This window comes from Aquila chrysaetos, chromosome 4, assembly GCF_900496995.4.
Source record: "Aquila chrysaetos chrysaetos chromosome 4, bAquChr1.4, whole genome shotgun sequence".
NCBI classification, from domain to species: domain Eukaryota; kingdom Metazoa; phylum Chordata; class Aves; order Accipitriformes; family Accipitridae; genus Aquila; species Aquila chrysaetos.
This window is the reverse complement of record NC_044007.1, coordinates 4,019,369-4,039,376: the sequence shown is the minus strand read 5'-3', so window position 1 is coordinate 4,039,376 and position 20,008 is coordinate 4,019,369. Positions and strand designations below refer to the sequence as shown.

Sequence of the window (20,008 nt, the reverse complement as noted above, 5' to 3'; positions counted from 1 at the left end):
CGGGGGGAAGCCAATGGGGAGGAATCTGCCCAGCGGGGAAGGGAGGGGAGAGAGAGTAAAGGGATGGCGAAAGGGGGCGGGGGCTAGGGAAGGGGCGTGGTTAAAGAAGGGTGGGGGGGTGGGCGGGGCTAGGTGAGGGGGAGCGGTGAGGCGCGGGGCGGTGAGGTGAGCGCGCAGGGGATGGGGAGAGTGTGACGGGAGGAGGAAAAAGATGAAGAAAAGGAGGAAAAAGATGAAGGAGGCAAGGAGGAGGACGATGAGGAAAGACAAAGAGGAACGCGAGGAGGCAGGGGCAGGCTTGGCGCGGCGGTGTCACCCCCTTCCTCACAGGCAGCACAGGCCTGGTGGAGGCCCGTCAGGGCCAGGCTGGGCGCGGGGAGGAGGCCGCCCGTTCCTGAAGCGCCTCAAAAGACGTATTTAACATCTCGCCGTTACTGGTGCTGGGTACGTGCGAGGCACGGCGGTGTCGCCCAGCGGGTCGCCGTGCCCGGGGACTGGTGCGATTCAGGAGCTGCCGTCGTTCGGCCTTCCCGGCCGAGGGCCTCGCCGGAGGTTGTCGACCTTCCCGGCTATAAATCCCTGCCTAGATCTGTGGTGTGAAGAACAGCCATAAATTCAAAGGAATAGGAAGGGAGCACCTGACGTCAGCGCGCGTTGTCTTGTTTCATTCATTTCTGATTTATTGAGGACTCTAAGCGGAAGTCACCGCAGAGTCGGTCAGGGGCTTCGCAGACATTAAAGGAGTAGTAGGATAGGGCTTTTTGTGGTGACAGACAGGCATGGAGGGATGAGGTGATTCCTCGGGAGTCATACACAAATACGTGGAGATGAAGGGACAGCAGCTGAATATCGGGAGATCCTCAGACGTGTTTTCATTTCAGGGATGTTTTTTCCTCTTCCCAGAAAGGCACTAAACCGGTACCCTCTAAACCAGAACTGCCTGACAGTGCTTTATGTTTCTGAGAACATGCTTTGTTAAAAGGACCGGGAGGCCTCCTCATGGTTAAGGGCAGACCTGTCAAGATCTGCAAGAAGTCCTCCAGCAGAACTTGAGAAAGGCTGGTTTGGCATACTGAGTGTTTCCAACAGAAAAAAAAAATAAAGAAAGAGGAAAGAAAAGATTCGGGGTTTCTTAATGCATCATACAAAGAGAATCAGTAAAGGGAATAAGTCAGTTACCGAGGTTTCTTAATGCAGTGAATCTTATGCAACTGCAGTGTATATCTTTAAATATATAAACCGGATCCTTTGCTAAAACTTTTGCATCTGTTGATCAATTTCAAAGGATATTAGAGACATTAAATTTCTGCAATTTTGGAAGCAGGCAGCTGGATAAAAGGGATATCCATCGGCATGCCTAGCTCTCCCCTTCCCCTCCCCCCTCTTGAGGGAGAGGCATAGCATAAACTTAACCTTGGTTAGACATCAGCAAATTCACACCTTGCAATAGGCGTCTGCTGAAAACAGAAAGAAAACTGTTACTTCCCTTGCTATTGACATTTAGATTTTGCTGTTTGACTCCCTGCTACTTTTTCTAAGTGAGAAAATTATCTGTTATTCACATCAACATTTTTAATGAAATACTCAGAGCGTGACTTTCGGTGGTGCTAGAATCAGTCTGGCAAAGCTTAGCAAAAGCTCTGGAGGGCAGAAGTCCTCCTGCTATTGCTGGTGATGGTAGGACCGACTGAGAAACCCGCCCGCGAATGCTTTCTTTAAAAGCAAAAAATTGAAAACTGAAACAAACAAAAAATCCAGCACAAAGAAAAACAACTTTGCAGCTGCTCTAGTTCGTTGGGTATTTTTGGTCAAATCCTGTCTTGTTAAAACAGCATGACCCCTTTTCCTTCCATGGGGATTCCCAGGCATGATGGGGAGCTGCATTTGGCTCTGAGGGAATACGTTTGTTTTTCTGTATCCTTTACTGTTTGTGAATATGATAGACCCGCCTTTCTTTCAGATGCAGCAAATGCCAGTAATCTGTTTTTATTTAGTTGAGAACCTGAGAGTGGTGGTTGGCAAGCTGTTCTTTGCTTACCATTTGAAATGTCACATGGCAAATTCTAGCGCTCAAGCACAATCTCAGCTTGACAGCTCTGGCAAAAGAAAAAGGGGCAACAGCATGAGCCTCCACCACATGGCCTCAGAAGTGCTGTCAAACCCAGCTTGATCCCTCTTGCATGGGTGAGGCTGAAGGCTTGCTGCGCCTGAGAGCGTAGCTTCTCGGCTGAGGGTGTAAATTCATACCAGTTTTGCTGCTGCTCTTTGGTAGGGGAGCTTTTGTCCATTGTAAGCTGGAGGGAGAATGGAGGCATTAAAAATTGATATGCGATGCAACTGAGGAACACCTTCAGGTCTCCTGGCGAGTCTGAATCCATCTTCAGTCAAGCCCTGCCTCACTTCTCTGTATTTTAGATAAACAGCCAGAGAGAAATGTTTCCACAATCGGGTCACTGCCTTAAGAGGATCAAATAAGCTTCATGTTAGCTGTAATTTCCTGAATTTGAATGGATTTTCAGCACAAATATCAACACTCTCCTGTGCATGTTAGCATCCTTGAGCGTGTTTTTCAGCGTAATGCAGTGAAAAGCAATGTGGAAGGATTGTAACCCCTGTGCAGATATTAATCCCAGAGGGCTGTATTTGCCTTAGTGTTAGTGGAAAGCCTGGCCATATTTTAATGTGTGCTTGTCAAAGTGCTTGTATTACAGCTAGGACACTTTCCTGGATCAAGCCCATGCAGCCTCCATGTTTGCAGAAAAGGATGGAAATGCAATCCATACACCTGCTTTGTCTGAGTTTCTGTAATCTTTTTTTCCATGGTCCTTCCCTACCCCTTCTGTCATTTCCATTTCAGCCGAATGCAGCTTTCTTCAAGCCGGGACACCATTAACACTGAACTGATGGAAAAAATTACTCTCCTTCTCGCCACCTGCAGACAACACTTCTCACAGCTGCTGTGTTAGAGAGGGAAGCAGCAGAAAAGTGATAATTCTGGGCTGGAAAGGTTGCAGGGGGAACTACTCCTCCTCCAGGGTAGGAAGTGAAACATGGATGCTTGATATGTTGGTGTTAATGTTTCAGCACTGATGCCTCCTTCACATACACTGTTTAAACTCAACAAGCCCTCCACTGAGTTTCTCAGCCACTGGAGCTTGTGTTTTGACTCCCTACACCTCTTCTTTTGGTGAAGCAGTTATCACATCATGTTCCTCTGGGACTTCAACATCTGGATGAGGTTTCCAGTCACAAGTCCTGACACAGACATCATGTTCACCTGCACTACAAGCAACCTGGGTTTCTCCAGCTTGCAGAGGTCCCAGAAGGTGCTGTGCATTGGCTAGTGAATACTTTCTCTTTCTGGGAGAGATAAGAAAGTAAAAATAAAAAAAAAAAAGAGAGAGAGAAAACCTATGCAATAATTCTGGTTCATATTTTATTTTATTTTATTTCTTAAGTTAGCTTTTCCTCCAGGAGAGGCTCAAAATGGAGCACTTACCTCTTCAAGAAGAGTCATTTAGTAGCTGGACCAGCACTTGGAATTCACTTGAAGGCACTGACTAATTCAGCACATGAGCGAAACTGAAATTCACTCATACGTGGTAACGCCTTTCTTTTTCCCACACTCATCAAAACCTTGTTTGCCTACTTCACAGATTCCCCAGGTATTAATAGCCAGCAAAGGCTTCAGAACAGAAGGAGCTGGGCCCAGAGACTAAGAGGTTGCATTGACATGTAAGAGAGTTGGGGGAGGCTGCAAAGGGATCACTACCGGGCTGCAGATAGCCTGGCTTCTTGCAGCTGCCCTCCTACACAGCTGAAGCTCAGTCCTGCTTTCTCAGGCACATGGCATAGTCCAGGGCTTTCGTCTGGGCTGAGAACGTGGTTAAATCCTTGCAGGCACCACAACATGGAATGGCATTTTAACCACATCAGGGAAGGCAGGATGGGTCTCCTAGGGCAGGGCTTCTTCACATGCGGTCCCTGCACTACTGGTGGTCCCTAGCATGCCTGAAGGTGGTCTGCAAAATGATTGCAATTAAAAAAACAAAACCATACACATTGCATTCCCACGCCTGCAAGCCAGCAATCAGAAAGGAGTTGAAGTAACAGATAACAGTAACAGTAGCAGATAAAGATTTTGAGTTTTAGGTCCCAGTGACGGTTCTTGCAGTGATGCTATGGTCCTCAAGTTTTGTCCTTTTTTATGAAAGACGGTGAGTTGTTCATTGGGTTTAAGGAAGTTGGTGAGGGGCGGCTGGTTGCCCCGCTTATCTGGCACTGGAAACGTGGGCTGGTACATGCTGCAAGAACCTTGCTCTCTGCCAGAAGTTACCTGCAGCCAACCCCACATACCTATTCAAAGAGCCTTCGTTTTCCTCATTAAAGGACATACTTGCATAATCTTACTTGTATGATAAGGAGCAGTGCCTACTTTCTATCTCACACCCAGGCCTCCAGACTTAGCCAGGCCTAAGGAAAGGATTATTCCGTGTAACCAGCTCTACCTGGGAGTGTAGACACTTCCTAAGGACATGATACTATCAGTGGGGGGGGGGCAGGGTGTGCCTCAGGCGTGCAGCAAAGACAAGCACTGCGACTGACAGGCCGGCAATTGGAAAAGGGTGAGAAACACGGAACTCGGAAATGTCTCTGTGCCTCAGAGGAGTTTCCTCCTTGGACCTGTGAGAAAAAAACAAACCAGTACTTCATTCCTTTTGGTTGGGGTGACTTTGCTGTTTACTCTGGGAAGGATTTTCAAAAGGTGCTGCTGAAAACCAACAGAGAGAAGGGAGCTTGGCCACCTTCATCTTAACATTGATAATGAAGTGTCTAGATTACCAGCTGAACCTCAAATAACTTGACCCAGCACCATTCAAAACTAGCAGAGTCCTGAAGCTGTACATGGGGTAGATGTCTGGCCCCAGCCCTGATTTGTTCTCCAAGATCCATAGGATCTCACTTGGCTAGGCATGCATTCATCCCTGTGTGGATGCTCTTAGTATAGATGAAATCATCTTGGTGGGGTCTAGCTTAGACCACTTTGGTGGAACCTAGAACTTTGATAAAAAACCAAGCACCTGGAGCGGGATCTGGCCTTTCCAAGGAGGTTTGGTTGCGTTCAGTGATGGATGTGAAGGAAACTCGTGGTTCCTGGGATGGCAGAGGGAGGGGGTGAATCAGTTTGCCATTTGGAGTGTGGGAGGTAACAGGGCTGTTTTTCCCTTGCAGAAGTGCTTCTGGCAATCCACCACAGGTCTGCACTGTTCCAGGAGACAATAGCAACTGGTCTTTAAGCTTAAACTGGAGAGGTTCCTACTTTCAGTCCTCATGGGCCCTGGTTTAATACTGGTGGTGGCAGCAAGGTGAGCAAGCCTTCTGCTAGTTTCCTTTCCATTTCACAGAAAGTGGAGGCAGGCAAAAGTTAAGTGGCTTTCCCAAGGTCATGTAGGAAATTAGTAGGGCAGGAGGTTGGTCATTAGGACATCCTTTCTTCAGAATATAACAAGAGATGGACCAGAGGTGCAGAGAAAGTACGGGACTTGCCCAAGGTTGCGGGATCTTCCCACCTCCTGAGGCACTTGCCCTGGCAGCAAGATTGTCACATACTTCTGTGTCTCCATTGCAAGAGATGAATGGGAAGGGGTGTGGGGGGGGAAACAAGCCGGTTGCTATTAATTCAGTTGAGCTTGACTGGACATGCACAAGCAATCTGGAGAAGGAAATAGTTCTAGTTCTGTCTGGTTCAGCAGAAACTCCACCCACTGAAGCTTTCCGGCAGGAAATCAAGTTACAAACATTACATGATCTGAGCAAATTCTCATACACTGATCCCACCCTGGGGACCAGACACTTTTGCGAGCTGCTTATTGAGGCTGTAGTTTTAGATACCTTAACCCTTTCAGGAGTGTCACTCTAAGGGCATCACAGCTGCTTGTGCTGGTCAGGCTGCAGAGATCACAAGCGAGAAGAAAATGGTTTTACAACGGTTGGGGTCATTCTTCATCAATAAAGAGGTCCTGAAAGCTGTCTTTATGTGGAGGAGAGAAGGGGAGGGCTGCGGAGTCTTTCTTCTACTGGCTTTTCCTACTGAAAAATTGAGATCTGTTGACAATATGTTTCCTGGAACACCCTAAAGATGACCAAAAAACGTGTGGTTTCTGGCACCAGCCTGACTGTGCAAGTGAAACCTCTCAATGGAGAAAGGAACCAAATTATACTTGGACTGTTTCAGACCCATTGTTTTTTATTAGCAGAAATGCCTGAAAAACAATAGGAGAAAATCTGCCATCATAAAAATTCAGACACCTACTGCTTCAGCTAAGGGTTAAGATAAATTGTAATCCGCGTGTTTAAATGATATAATGAAACTGAAGGAAATAAACCTTGATGCTTGCTAATAGCCCTAAGATTTAAAATGAAAAATCATAGGGAGGAAGGGAGCTTTTCTTTTCACAGAATAGGAAGCAAAAAGGACCACAGCTCATATTTTTCTCTTTATCCAATTACCAGTAATGTAGACGAATGTCTGACACTAAGAAAAGAGGAAAGGTGGAAGCTGCCTGCAGTGACAGCAAGGCTGTTTTTCACATGACAGCTCTTTCTGGGGACTTGCAGCCCCTCAGCACACTGCTCGAGAGTGGGAAGGTGGGGATGGCCCCTGCTAGCAGTGCTTCCCGCCAGAGCATGCGGTGTGCCATGTCTCAAGTTTCCTTTTTGTTCATCTAAGAAGCAGAGCATCTCCTGATGAAGGTCACAGCTTTGATCCCCACAGCTTGCTCTTGTGTTTGTGGATGGCCATTATTAGTAACAGGCTAGTGCATGCACTACTCCGTGCCTGCCCTTGTCTGACTGCAAGGGACCAGGGGCAGGATAACAAAAGAAAGTATAAATAGAGTCTTTTTAAAAGCCTGTTAAATAGAAATAGACTTCTAGGGAGGAGAGAGAAAGAATGAGGCGTGTTACCATAGTAACTGCCAATGGTTTATTTAAGAAGGGCAAAGAAACAAACACCACAAAAAGGCGAAGTCAAGAGGAGTTGAAGATTGCTGAAGGAATCTGTCAGGATACGGACACAGAGGGGCCAGGTAAGAGCAGTAAGCTTCTACTAAAGCTGTGCTGAAAAAATTCATCCCGCTTTACCTCTTGCAAAGTGGTCTGGAAAATGTTACTATGAAATTTGCATTTCCAGTTAGGGAAACTGTGTTTCCAGCTTTTTAGGGGGTGGAGGGTGGGGAAATGCATGGGAACAAATGTCGGATTGGTGAAATCATCAGGAGCAAAGGGCCATGTTACCTCTTCCCAGCCTGAACCCTCTTAGTGCAAAGCCCAACTCATGCTTTTGGTCATCCTGATGTTAGAGGAATAGTGGAGGACATTCCCCCGTGTTGACATTGGAGGAATATTTTTTTATTATTATTTCTGTAGGTCCAGAACCAAGTTCAGCCTTGACATAGGTACATCTGAGAAGTAGGCACTACTGTGATTTTGATCCTGCTCCTCCAACTGGACCAAATATTTTGAAGACTTTGCTTCTCTAAGTAGCTCTTGCATTTCTGTCTTCAAAGTCAGGTCGCTGCAGCAGGCAGAAGCATTCAGGCTTCCTTACTTCTTCCTCCAAGCTCCCACTCCTTAAAGGAAGATCAAAGTAAGCTTTAATTGTAGGATCAGGGACATTTTGGGCTGAAAGAGATCATCTGCAGCAGAAATAAGTGGCAAAGCCATGCGGTTTGCAAGGCAATCTTGCAGAGTTCCTGGAAATGACTAAGAGATCAATTGGTCAAACAGATCAGGGCTCATGTCCTCTTTGTGTGTGTTGTAAGTGCAGGGCGAGGAGCAGGGCTGCAAACTCCAGCTCAGAGCAACTTGACCTTGCAGAGGGCCAAGAGCAGAGAGGTCTGAGGGCTGGCTGGAGTAGGTCGGACTGGCTTTAGTGGTCGGATGCGGTGCTGAGCAAGAATGGCTGCACTGCTCTGGCCCCTGGGAGTATGAGCTGCTCCCAGTCTGGGCAGAGCTCGCCCGTGTCTGAGTCAGCCACGCAGCTGGGAAGCTCCGGCTCCGTTTCTGACCTTTCCATAGCACAGTGCTGTGGAACCTCGGGTCACTTCACTCTACTGGATCTGCTTTTCCCACCTGTAGAGGCAAAGACCGTGTTTCTGGTTTTGTGCCCTGCCTCAGAGGCGTGTAGCCTGTAAACTGTCCGGGAGTGGGAATATCTTCCTGTTTGTTGGTACAGCGCTAATCAAAGCGGGAACCTGATCAAGAGTGGGCTTTCAGGGGCTCCCACAATGTCAGCTATTAAAAATGGGACCCGAATGTCCTTTTCTGTGTGCATCAGCAACATGGGAATCATCTTTATTGTTCCTTTTCCCCCTACATGAAAGCTCTCACGGGGTCAGGAGCAAATACCAAAGACTGAAAATGCTGGCAACTGTGGTGGACAACGGTGCTGTCTGCCTTCCCTTACCCCATCTGCTATCTTGCTTTCTCCTCAAATGTTTTTTCTCAGGTTATGTATTTCGTAGGTAAAATGGCTGATCGTAAAGATTTGCATTCATTCTCCCTGTGCCCAGGAGGCTGCATTCTGCCTGAAGACCACCTTGTGCTAAATGCTACATATTCACAGGACAGAAAGATGCTTTCTTCCCCGAAGAGCTCTTAACACAAGAAAAGAAACAGCAGATAGAAAAGCAGGTGTGATGGTACCCGGAAACAGTGCAATAGGACTGTTCCACTCTCGACCTTAAAAGCTCAAAGACCAGAAGCAACTCGAAAGTCCCTGCGGTTGGGGTGTCTTTTTCTGTTTTGTTTTTAATCTTTAGTTTCTAAATCAGTGTAAGGATTTCCCAGTTCCTGACTCATAATTTTGAAAACCTCAGGGCTGGTGCTACTGGAAGAGTTCAAACGGCAGAGAAGCCACAAAGAGAGCACAAGCTTCCCTGTGAGCAGAGCTAAGAATTGCAAAAAATGTTAGTTTCTTCTAAAAACTGTACCTGTAACTTTATCAGGGAAAGGGAAACATTTGCAAAAGTCTCCTGCCTCTCGGCAGTGGAGGGCAGACACCGTGGCCTTTCCCATCCTATTTGGCTTTGTGATACAATGTAAAGCAATACTGTGTATTCACACAGCAGAGCAGGAGAATTTCTATTGGGTTTCTATTAAGAGGCTCCTTCCTCTCACTGAGAGGGAGGCAGATCTTTGTAAAACTCTGGAGTATGAGCTGAAAGCCCTATTTCTCCTTAGAGTAATCCAAAAGATTGTCCCCGATTTCCTTTTCCAATACCTCTTTGCTCAATGGGTACATTGCAGGGGCAGTACCACAGCTCCTCCACATTACTGATCCTGCCCTGGATGAAATTTGATGCACAGCTTGAAAGGCTGATGCCTCTGTGAGCCATGAACACAGACATGTTTGCCGGGGATGGAAATGATTTCTTCCAAAAAGGGCCCTAGGTTACCTAACTCAGGCCAATTTTTGTGCAAAACCAAACCTATGGGTGGCATATTTATTTTTAGGTTTTGAGCTAAATTCTCTTCATTTTCTCCCCCAGAGCAAGAGACGAATCAGAACCCGACTGCTCCACTTTCTACGTTTCCCTGACCCTATGGAGAGTTATCCCATATGCCCACCCATGCATGAGGAATTCAGGGTGAGCATTTTCGGAAGGTTTCACACAGCCTTTGATGTCTCCTAGCCTGGGAAATTGGTCCTCCTCCTGCTTCCCAGCTTGGAAGGTCTCACTGTGGTATCTGCAAGAGATAACGCTCCCTTTCGCTGTCTGCACTCCGGGCCAGTCTGACTGTTTGCCTCTCTGCTGCTGGACTGCAGAAGGGATATTTCCCTCCAGATATTGCAGAAGGGCCCTTTTGGAGAGGCTGTCCCGCCTGCAGAGCTGGGCAGTCCGTGCAGCTCCTCTCCTCTCTTCTCACAGAGATTGAGTTATGCCAGGCTTTGACCTAAGTGAAACTGCTGACGGTCACAGGGATTTGACTAATCTCCTTAGGTCGCTGTGAAATTTGTGATTCCTTTTAGGGGATAGAATTTTTTTATGATTTTTTTTTCCCTTCAGGCTAACTTGCAATGTAAAAATAAACTGAAGCCCACGGTGAGAGATTAATTTCCTCCCGAACTCAGGAAGGGCAGTCAGTCAACACAAGAGCCTCCTGGCCCATCCCAGGAGGACGCTGCTCCTGGATTCATTCCTGGAGACAGCTGCTGTCCGACCTTGCCATAAGACTTCCTTCCCCAGTGCTCTCCTCCTGGCCCTGCCGTAGCCCCATGGGGTCTGAGTGCAGCCCATGGGCACAGTCCAAGACATTTCCTTCCCTCCTGGCTCTGCTCTGCCTCAGAGCCCTTTGCTAGCAATACTTCTGAAATGATAAAGTGCTAATTTCTAGTCATATTTGACCTGTCTCCTAATGAAGGGGGAAACCCCATCTCCCCAGGTACCCAACCTCCAGAGTAATTTTGCCTCTGTTCTCAAGGCTCAGAGAGCCCCTTTGCAGCCTGGCCCTGTAGCCTCCTCCCAGGGTAATTGTGTCCTTTCTGTGCAGAAAACCCCACTCCTGTGGTTGTCCCCATCACTCCTGCTGCCAGCATGCTCCTGCCCTTTCCAGAACACGGGAGGGTTTGCACCATGCCCGTGATACATCTCCTAGTTGACAAGCATTATCCCACCTTTCCTGGCTCTCTGATCCTTCCTGACCCAAATGATGTTTAAGGGCAGATTCATTATACCTTACAAACTCCTCAAACACCCTGAAAAGAATTGCAGTTCGGCATTGTGCTCTCACACCTGAAACACTGCAGAAGCGCTAGACCCACCTTCTATGTGGAGGTTTGTACGTGGGTCTTTGTGGCAAAAAAACCTCTGCAGACCTCTTGGTGCATATGGTTGCTGCACAATGCTAGTATTAGTGAAATAATTAAGAACTGGTTACTTGCAGAAATGCCAGAGCCCGGCTCATTTTTGCTGTGCTCCAGGGGTTCCTGTTTCTAGACATTCCCATGAATTAAGCTGAGCAAGCTGGCAGGGGAGAAACGGTCTCTGAATGTTGGCATGAAAAACCCCACCACAAATTCAGCTGTCATTGTCCTTCTGCTTTGAAAGTTTTAAGCCCTTCAATTAGGGAGAAATGACAATACCCAGAGTGGGATTCCTTTACTCTTATTTTGGCATGTAAAATTGAGATGTCTGACTTCAGATGAACTAGTCACTGTCGGCTCCCTTTATTGCCGATGCAGAGAAATAGGAAGAACCAGAGCATGATTCAATCCACAATAGTATCCAAGAGAGGTCAAATGAATCATAGACTGTAAAAGAAGCTGAAGCTGTACGGCCAGACATCAGATTCTACGTTTTAGATATCTAAATTTAAGTGAGATGAATTCCACTCCTGTGACTCAGGTGGTCAATCGCTCAATGCAATGACAAGCTGACCATGCTGAGTAATGTGGCTCTGATTTCATGACTTACATTCGCCACTGCCTCTTTTTCCTGCCTGTGTAAAGGTGCAGAACTGCCCTGTTATTTCATTTCTTAGCCCTCAGTGGCAGGACTAGCCACTGGTAGCATCTAGCTGGCCACTAGAGCATGTGCTTGTCTTCTGGAGGAGCAATCATGTGGCCTTACCTTGTGATTCCAGGTTGCTGTATTTTCTCTCCTCTGAGACAAGAGATCTTTGAATTAATAAAAGTGCTAATGGGTAAAGTTGCAGGCGAAGTCTAAAGAGCTCAAGACTGCAATGCTGAGAGGTCAAGAACAGGCTGAGGGCTCTTGCTGGCTGGGGAAGCTGGGAAGAGAGCCTGGGATAAAGGCAAGGAGGGGAATGCAGTGGAGATGAACATGTGAACATGAGTCATTTCAAAGATGAAAAGCACCTATACACAAGATAACATGAGAAAACCCTGGAGTCGTGGACAATGGGGCTGAAAGGTGGACTTGGAGGCACCATTCAATCTACCCTGACACAGGAGGTCATATCTAAGTTTCTAATGCCAATCAATGAAAGAGAGAAGTGATTTTGCTAGAAGGGCGTAGGGACTCTCCTGCTTGTTTCCTGATGCCTTGGATCTGTGTCCAGTGGTTCACATGGTTTATTGTGCAATGAGCAACGTTGCCTCCCTATGAGTTGCAATGCTGGGGATTTTATTCACACAGTGCATTACTAGAAGTTCTTTTAAAATTTTCCCTAGAATTCCCTGGCTAGGTTATCCCTAGAAATCACCAGCTGGGAAGCAGGATTAACAAGCAGTCAGGTCCTCCTTCTCTGAACCTCAAGGGCATGTCATTGATGCCACGCTGCTCTAGAACCCTGCTTCCCCAGTGGGAATCTGTTTCTCATTCCCTGTGATATGTGGCAATCCTCTGCATTTGAGATCTGAAATAGATGTGCCAGACTGTGACAGGGAAAAGTGCCTTGGGCAGGGCAGATTGGAGAGAGCTGGCAGGGACCACAGTTCCAGGATGGCTCTTGGGTGCGTCTCTACCTCTCTTGCTCCTTCTGACAGGGAGAGGACGACACGCCTCAGGGCTGTGCTTCTCTCTCTGAGCTAAGGACATGGAGAAGCTACGCACATGCCTCTTGGGATGCAGTTCCAGCTATACAGTTAACATCAGCGTACAGAGCAGGCACATGATGGTGCTTGCTGTGGAGGAAAGGACAACAGAACCTGGCTAGATGTTGGTAGTAGTAGGTAGCACTGTCCAGGAAGGGAAGATGGCTTTGCAACCAGTACTAACCCTGACTGACAGGCTCAAATTCAGATGTAACCTGCTCGGTGAGTAGCCTCTGGTGGGATGGAGATCCCTTGGTGCTAAGCAGTATGCAGATGCAGCCAGGTTTTCAGTTTGGCAGAGAGGCAATTGGAATTGGCCTCTCTAGTCACTGAGTCCTCTCCTGGCTAGTGCCGGCACTGTCTGCGGGTCTTTGCCCATGGTCTGGTCTTGCCTAGAAGTCGTATAGCCAAGTAAGTGCAGTCATTTGCCTTAAGTCCTCAGTGCTGAGAGACACAGCCTGTTGGGCTAGGAGGCTGCTACACCCATCTGCTATTTTGAGGTCCTTAAAAAACACAAAAGGCTTGCTTCTTTCACAAAGCCTAAGAGACCTTGAATACTTTAAATCATACTAGCTATTAGTACAGCAATAATTAAATAATGATGAATGCTCCAGAGGGATGCGCTCAGTAGCTCTGCAACCTTGCTGCCAGAAATTGTCCCCTCCTTTCTGCTCATAAGCCTGGTGTTGCTCCAATTAACCTTTGAACTTCTGAATAGATACTCATAATCCCAAAGAGATTTCCATGACAATGTGGTGGAGACTTATGGGAAAGAGCACTGCCTTAAACTGCAAGCTGGTTGGGATGGGAAAAACTCCTTTCCATTTCCGCATTCTTTGTAGCTTTGAGATACTGAATGTTTCATCTAAACATACGTTAGGTGGTGCCTGTGGTGATGCCTGAACTTTATCCTGAAATACTGTGATATGTGGCAATCACAGAGAGGAGGGGTGAGAGGAGCATTATTCATCCCTACATGCCATACCTACTCATGTGGGCACACCTTGTTTTGTCAGTAGGTGCTGAAGGCACGTAGCAGTGAAGAAATTTGGATCCTGGAGGAATGGGTCAACCTTGCCTGAAGTGCTGATGGTTTGTGGTACTCTACACTATCAGTTTAACTTCATTCACCTGACATGCCCTCTGTTCTCAGGGTGGTGAGATGCTAAGTGCATGGAGAAGTCAAGCCCTTTTACCACACCTCGTGGTTGGCAGCAAAAGGACCAAGGCTCTCTGGAGGTTTGGGCTCTGTGTCCAAGTGCTCCACTGTGGGCAAGGTGATGTGTCTTTAAAAGGCATGGAGATCCTGGTCCAAATGTTCTTGTCTCACACCAGTAAAATTTGAGTGGCTATTGCTGGGATTGCTTTGCTGTCTAAAGGAAAGCAGGATCTGGCCCACAGGGAAGGCTGAGATAACCATCTCCACCTGAAAGTGTCAGCCCAGTCAGAGGAGTTAAGCTGGCAGGAGAATCGCCTTGAACGGAGGCAGTGAGTCGCACGTAGAGATTTGGAGCAGTTCAGACCATGCTCTTGTGTGTTTGTGTCTCCCCTCAGTTCCCACGCCTCTGCACTTCCTTGTTTAGCCCAGGCCCGGAAGCAAAACTGCTGAAATGCAAGGAGGAAAGTTATTCTCATGGTGTTTCCAGCCCAAACAGAACCAGGAGGGAGAAAGGAAATCTCACGAGAAAGCTTGACAGATTTCCAGCCCGGCCCCACTCAGGGCCATGGAGCTTCTGGTGTTTCATCTGAGCCTCTGGGTCCGGGGCTCTCACCACATTTCCATGCGCCTGGAAGTCCTGCAGCACCAGAGCAACAGCAATACTGGTGTTCAGGACCTTTCTGCAGTCCCATGGATCTTGGCTTTACGCTGCTCCAGCCCAGATTCAGTGAGGAGCAATGTATTTGCTGCTTGTTCCCACCATGGACGAGGATGGTGAGGCTGTGGGTGACTTCTGCAAGCCAGAGATGTTTCTGATGGAGATGAAGCTCCTCCTTTCTTCGCACTCAGGCAGGGTATTCAGGAGATAACCAGAGACTTTGAGCTGGAAAGCAAGCTCAAAGTCCAGTGCTCTGCGCTGGAACAGGCAATGGCACCAGACTTCTAGGTATCTTCTCAGGTAGCTCCACATTTCCCCATGTGAGACATTTGGTCCATCAGGGAAAGAGGTTGGATGGGGGGACTGTCCTGGAGCAGCTCTTTTGAGTGCAGAGTCCTAGAAGTTGGCACCGCCGCAGTCTCTCCCGTCTTGCTGATGCTCCATCAACCGTGCATCGCAGATGAGGCCTCCCAACTGTGTGGGAGCAGAGGGTGTCAGGATAAGATGGGTGCTGTGCCCAGGCACTGTCAAACATCATGCTAGGATGTGGTAAGAGCAAGAAGCACCTGCTGGTCCTTGGATGGTGCCTGATGATGCCAGGACGGTCAGCTCTGGGTGTTGCTATCTCACCGAGTGCAACCCAAATCTCTGTTCTTGCTCAGACCTTCTAGATGCCTGGTCCTGTTTGTCTTGATTCCCTTCTCAGCAGCAGTCTGTGCTGGTTAATTGCAGACTATGTTAAAACAAAAAGTGTTTCCTCATGTATTTGGCTTTAAATTTGTCACCCCTTACTGCCACTGAATGATGGTAATTAGGAGTTTGCTGCGTCCCCAGCTTTTATTCTGCAGTGCAGCCAATGCAGCAGCAATTAATCCCCCAGCAAACACAGAGGAGGTGAATACAGCAGCGCTTGGGGACAGAGATAATCTTGGGATAATTTATAATTGCAAAGACATGCTCAGAGCGGGAGAGACCTCCGGGAGTCGCTTTGCTTTTTGTTTCAGAGGGACGGCTGACTGACAGAGGGCTGGCGTTGGCTGGCTTATTTGTCCTGTTGTTTGCATTGGACCACTTCCATTTTCTGGCACAAAAGGACTGGCTTTGGGATGAATTTTATCTCACTTCAGGAGAGCTGAGCAGCCTGAAGCAGCTCTCAGCTGAGCAGTGGGAGAAATGCAAGCTCTGATTCCTCCCTGCTGTAACTGTGAGCAGCTTGCCCCAAAGCGGTAGAGAAAAAAAAAAGAAAACCGCAACAGGGAGGCTGGGATTCATGCTTGCTATCTTACAGATCCCTAAAGAAGCTCCAGGAGTGATCCTTTGCCTTTTCTTTGGTTGTATAAGGACCCTAGGGATCTGGCTTTTAATGTAGGTGCTTCAGTCAAGTGTGTTTGAAATTCCCCTGAGGCTACCTTAGCACAGGTCTCAGTCACATCAGCAGGTACAAAGCAGCTTGCACACATAAACCCTGCGGGTTGCTGCTGGAGGGAGAGAGGAGCACCCTCAGCTCATTCTTCATTGCAGTTGCATTTTCTCCCCGCTCCTCAGCCCAGCCTTTGTGGGAATGGTGGCCCTCCCAGGAGGACGGGGGTATGGGCTTGGTCAAGAAGCGCTGGAGAAATCCTGGGTTCCCATTTCTCCAAAGAGATGAACACAAGTTGTTTCAAATGTGGTTAGAGCACTATAACCTATTGCCACTGCTTTTTCCCTCCTGGGGGCTGACCTTGCAAGGAACGATGGAAGTTTCTTTGGGTTAGAAAGGAGACTTCTGGCAGTCCTCATCCAACTTTCATTAACCACCTCGAGAACTGCTTTTTGTGTATCACACCTCTGGGTTAGTTGGGTGCTAACCACTGGGACTGGCTGATCCTGGGAGAGCAGACAGCCTCCGTTGGAATCCACTCAGGTTCAGCCTTGTTCTTTACTCTTCTTTAATTTTTAATTGTTGGGCAGGAGGGGAGGTTTTTCCAAGAGAATCTTAGCGAGGAACAAACCAGGAGGATGCTTTGCTGCCAATCCATCACTGCTGAGAGCCCCAAGCCTGCCCAGGCAGCGGCACCCACAGTCGCTGTGGGCTGATCGACGGTCCTGAGCATGAGAGCAGGATTTGGCTCGTGTGTTTTCACTTTGAAACTTGGAAGGACCTTAGTCATATGTGAATCCATTTCACAGGTGCTCCCTGGAAGAGATAAGCATCACTGGCTATTTTTTAGCCCAGGGATGGAGGCGTTTAGGCTCGACAATGTTATAAGCTGGAGCCAAAGCTATTTAGACCTGTAGTGAAGCTGGTGATGTGTCACTTGTGTGCTTAAAGTCAAGTGTTATCTTAAGGTCTGATGGATTAGGGTTAGGAATGACACCCCAATGCTCACTGAAGGCAGTAGGAATATTGAGCAGGTATGTTTTGGAGAGTTTTTTTTTCCCTAGTGACTTGTAACAGGGCTGTTTCATGCTGAGGATCAGGTATGATGAGACAGAGTCCCATTAAGATGGGGTGTACGGTGTCTGTACAGTAAAATGGGATTAACAGAGCCACCAGGGGAAATGTGGTAGGAAACATCTAGTCTTACAAAGAACAAGCAAAGGACAGGCAATCAAATGACCATTTTACAAGCAGGATAGGTACCAAGGAGATGGGTAGCAGTCATTAGGGACTGGTCAAGAAGAAACTTTCAGATCAATCAAATTCTCTTTGCAAAAGTCTTTCTGGAAAGGGGAGATGCAGTAGCTGCCATGTGCCTTGGCTCCAGCAAGGCTTTCATCACTGATCTTCTCCTAAAACAGCTAAAGCACATGACTCAGATGCTTGTTAATGTGGCTTCCAAGATGGGAAGGCGATGGTGAGCATGGGTTGGAAGGGTGGATGAATGAATACAGAGGAGGGTTATTTGATCTGCAGGACATACAGAGTCAGGAAGGACTGCGAATGGCACTGGAGGATGAAATTGGGATGAAGGGTGGCCTCAACTTGGTGGAGGAACAGCCTTTCAAAAGTAGGATGAGATTCAGTTGGGAGACGCGTGGGGTGGAATAAGGCAGGAACATCCAGCTGCACAAATACAGAAGGGGAACAACCGGTTTGGGCAATGGGTTACCAGGGAATGTGAGTCAGGAAATCCACCCGCTTCTGGAGACAGCAAAGAGCATACTGGGAGGCATAAACAAGCATATAGCCTAGCCTGAAACTCAAAGTTTAGTACTCAGAAGTGGGTCAATATATTTCTGGATCTAAGTCTAAAACAGTGTGATAGAAAGACCTGGGAAATCTGACCAAGGCGGAAGAGTTTAAAGAACTGGGTTTTTTAGCTTAAAGAGGAGAAGCGCAATCTCCCTGGGTCATCACAATGGGTTTTGTGATGTAAAAGGCTGCTGTAAACCAAAAAGAAATATCAATACTGTCTGTTGAATTTCTATTAAAAATGTATGTTGAATTCTCCTGAGTTTAAATATAGCTCAGTTAATAGAAGAGGACATTCTTCTGGGAATTGGAATCATACACACTTAATTAATGATAATGAACACTGCAGGTTATGAGAGCCTGTGCAAAGATTTTGACTGCAAGGTGTTCCAGCAACACTTAACTCAGTATGGACATCTGCGATTTGATAAAGCAATTGCCAACCAGGGGTGGAGAGAAGTACTAATTATATAGACTACAATAACTTCTATTCCTGCCTGTGTTCAATATGATAGTCATTGTCAGCTGAAACCTCTTGGGAACTTTGCTCTTTTCTTTTACTGAACCTAGCTGTTTAATGGCTATTAAAACAGAGCTATATTATTCATTCTGAAATAGCGTGTCCAGTAAATGAACTTATATTTTTCTTTAGGTCTTAAATTCAGTCTGTTATGCGTTAATTTGCAGTTCTGAATGGCTTGAGCAATATGAGGCAATGTTTCAATAGGTGGGTTGTTTTTCTGCCTGTCTGTGCCCCTACAGATGTGAATAGATAAATCAGGGTGTGGTGTGTCTGTTCTCATTGAACAAGTGAAATGGTGAGGACATGGAAGAGCCGTACTGAGTACTTCTCTGCTGAATGGTGAGTAGTGCTTCTCTTTAGATACTTCACGAGTGCATGGTCTTCACCAAGGATGCAACCAAGGCCAACCACAGCAGCAAGTGCAAGGCCTTGCACTCTGAGATAAAGAAATATTCTTGGCTGTTGTAAGGCTGTTGTGCCTAATGAAATGAAATTCTTACTGTGTTGTGGACCTGCTGCCCAAATCCTGCTCAGGTGGTGTCAGCAGAGGAGACCCCCACGGTGCCCAGTCTTGAAGAGCTCTTTGCCATTCCAGGATATGTCATAGGGGTGTCCAACACCTTCTGATCAAGGAGGAGCATCTTCAAGCTGTTGCCCAAGCCTTTGATAGCCTCACTGGGCAAGTGGCATCTTGGGACTGGGAGTGGTGGCAATGGCAGCAGATTCCTCAGGTGCTTGGGCTGCTCTGCTGCCAGCCCTTCAGACATGCAGGAAAACTGCACAAGATGACAGCCCTCGGATGTATAAATAGGAATGCAGCTGATGAATGGTGTTTAGAAATCAGCGCAGATCAATTTTAAGTCAACTAAGTATCAGCTTTCTGCACTGTGAGCTGTTGGGTCATATAAGAGTCTGTCCTCAGTTTCCAGAGCCAGAAGCTCTGGTGTCCACTGTGGTGTGCTTTAACACTAGACGTGTGCAGAAGAGCAACTTCTTTCCCAGGTGCTCTCCTCTCCCTTTGCTGGTGGACTTCACCCGCTGAGCTATTCTGAGATAAAGCAGCAAGGGGAGATGGCTCCAGCCCCTCCTGCATCTCCAATGCCCCAGCAAAACAGCGGTGCTGTGCTCTGGCTTTTGTTTGCCGGTGGCGGCGGAGACGAGTTGACAGAGCCTTGGCCTCATCTGTCTCCTCCTCCTCCTCCCGTTCTTCATCCCCAGGAGCTGGGACTTCCTGTGGTTTGGCAGGAGCTCTTGTAAACATGTTCCCCAAACTGCCTCACCCCGCCTGCCACTGCTGCACGCCCTTGCAAGAGAGGAAACACCGCAGCCGGGAATGTGGAAGGGGATTTCCACGGGCTTTAATGAGGTTGGCCTCCCTCACCCATCCGCGGGGCCGGAGGATGCTGGGATTCCTCCTGCCGGCCCCAGTCAGCCCTGGGAGAGATCCTGCCCCACTTGGTGTAGAGCTGGGACAGAATTCAAGCAATACCAGGGGTGGTTCCCAGCGTGGGGCCGCTCCACTGGCTCCATCCCAGCTTTGCAGCCTGGTGGCCACTCTCCAAGGACTTTGCTTCCCCTCCTTTTGCAAGGGAGCGGGAGGGCGAAAGCAGCCCGTGGAGGAAAGGTCGTGTGAAGGAAGCCTTCAGCCAGGGAAGCATGTTGGGGTGGTGGTGCAGAGCACTCTGGTCACCTTACAAAATGGGGGTGGTCCAGGTACCTCTATGTCATCTCTGGCTGTGGTCCCTTCTGAGGACCCGTTCCCTGGCCATGCATATGGGGCACAGGATGCTTAAAATCCATACATCTGTATGCTCTTCTTGCTGAATTAGGGGTGCATCCCAGTGGGGATCCATCTCCGAACCCTTCCACCCTCCCAAAGGGTGCCCAGGCATGAGCAGTACTAGTTGGCACAGGTCATGGACTGTGCGCAGAAT

At 47.8% G+C, this 20,008-nt stretch overlaps 1 long non-coding RNA gene across 1 annotated transcript in view; it reads left to right on the top strand.

Annotated features, from left to right (window-relative positions):
* The first annotated feature begins 6,819 nt into the window (after nucleotides 1-6,819).
* The window catches only part of LOC115340824, a 78,501-nt gene continuing 65,312 nt past the window's right edge, over nucleotides 6,820-20,008 (top strand). Inside the window, exon 1 of the long non-coding RNA XR_003923195.1 lies at nucleotides 6,820-7,088. This is a non-coding gene — a long non-coding RNA (uncharacterized LOC115340824). The remainder of the gene's footprint in view (nucleotides 7,089-20,008) is intronic.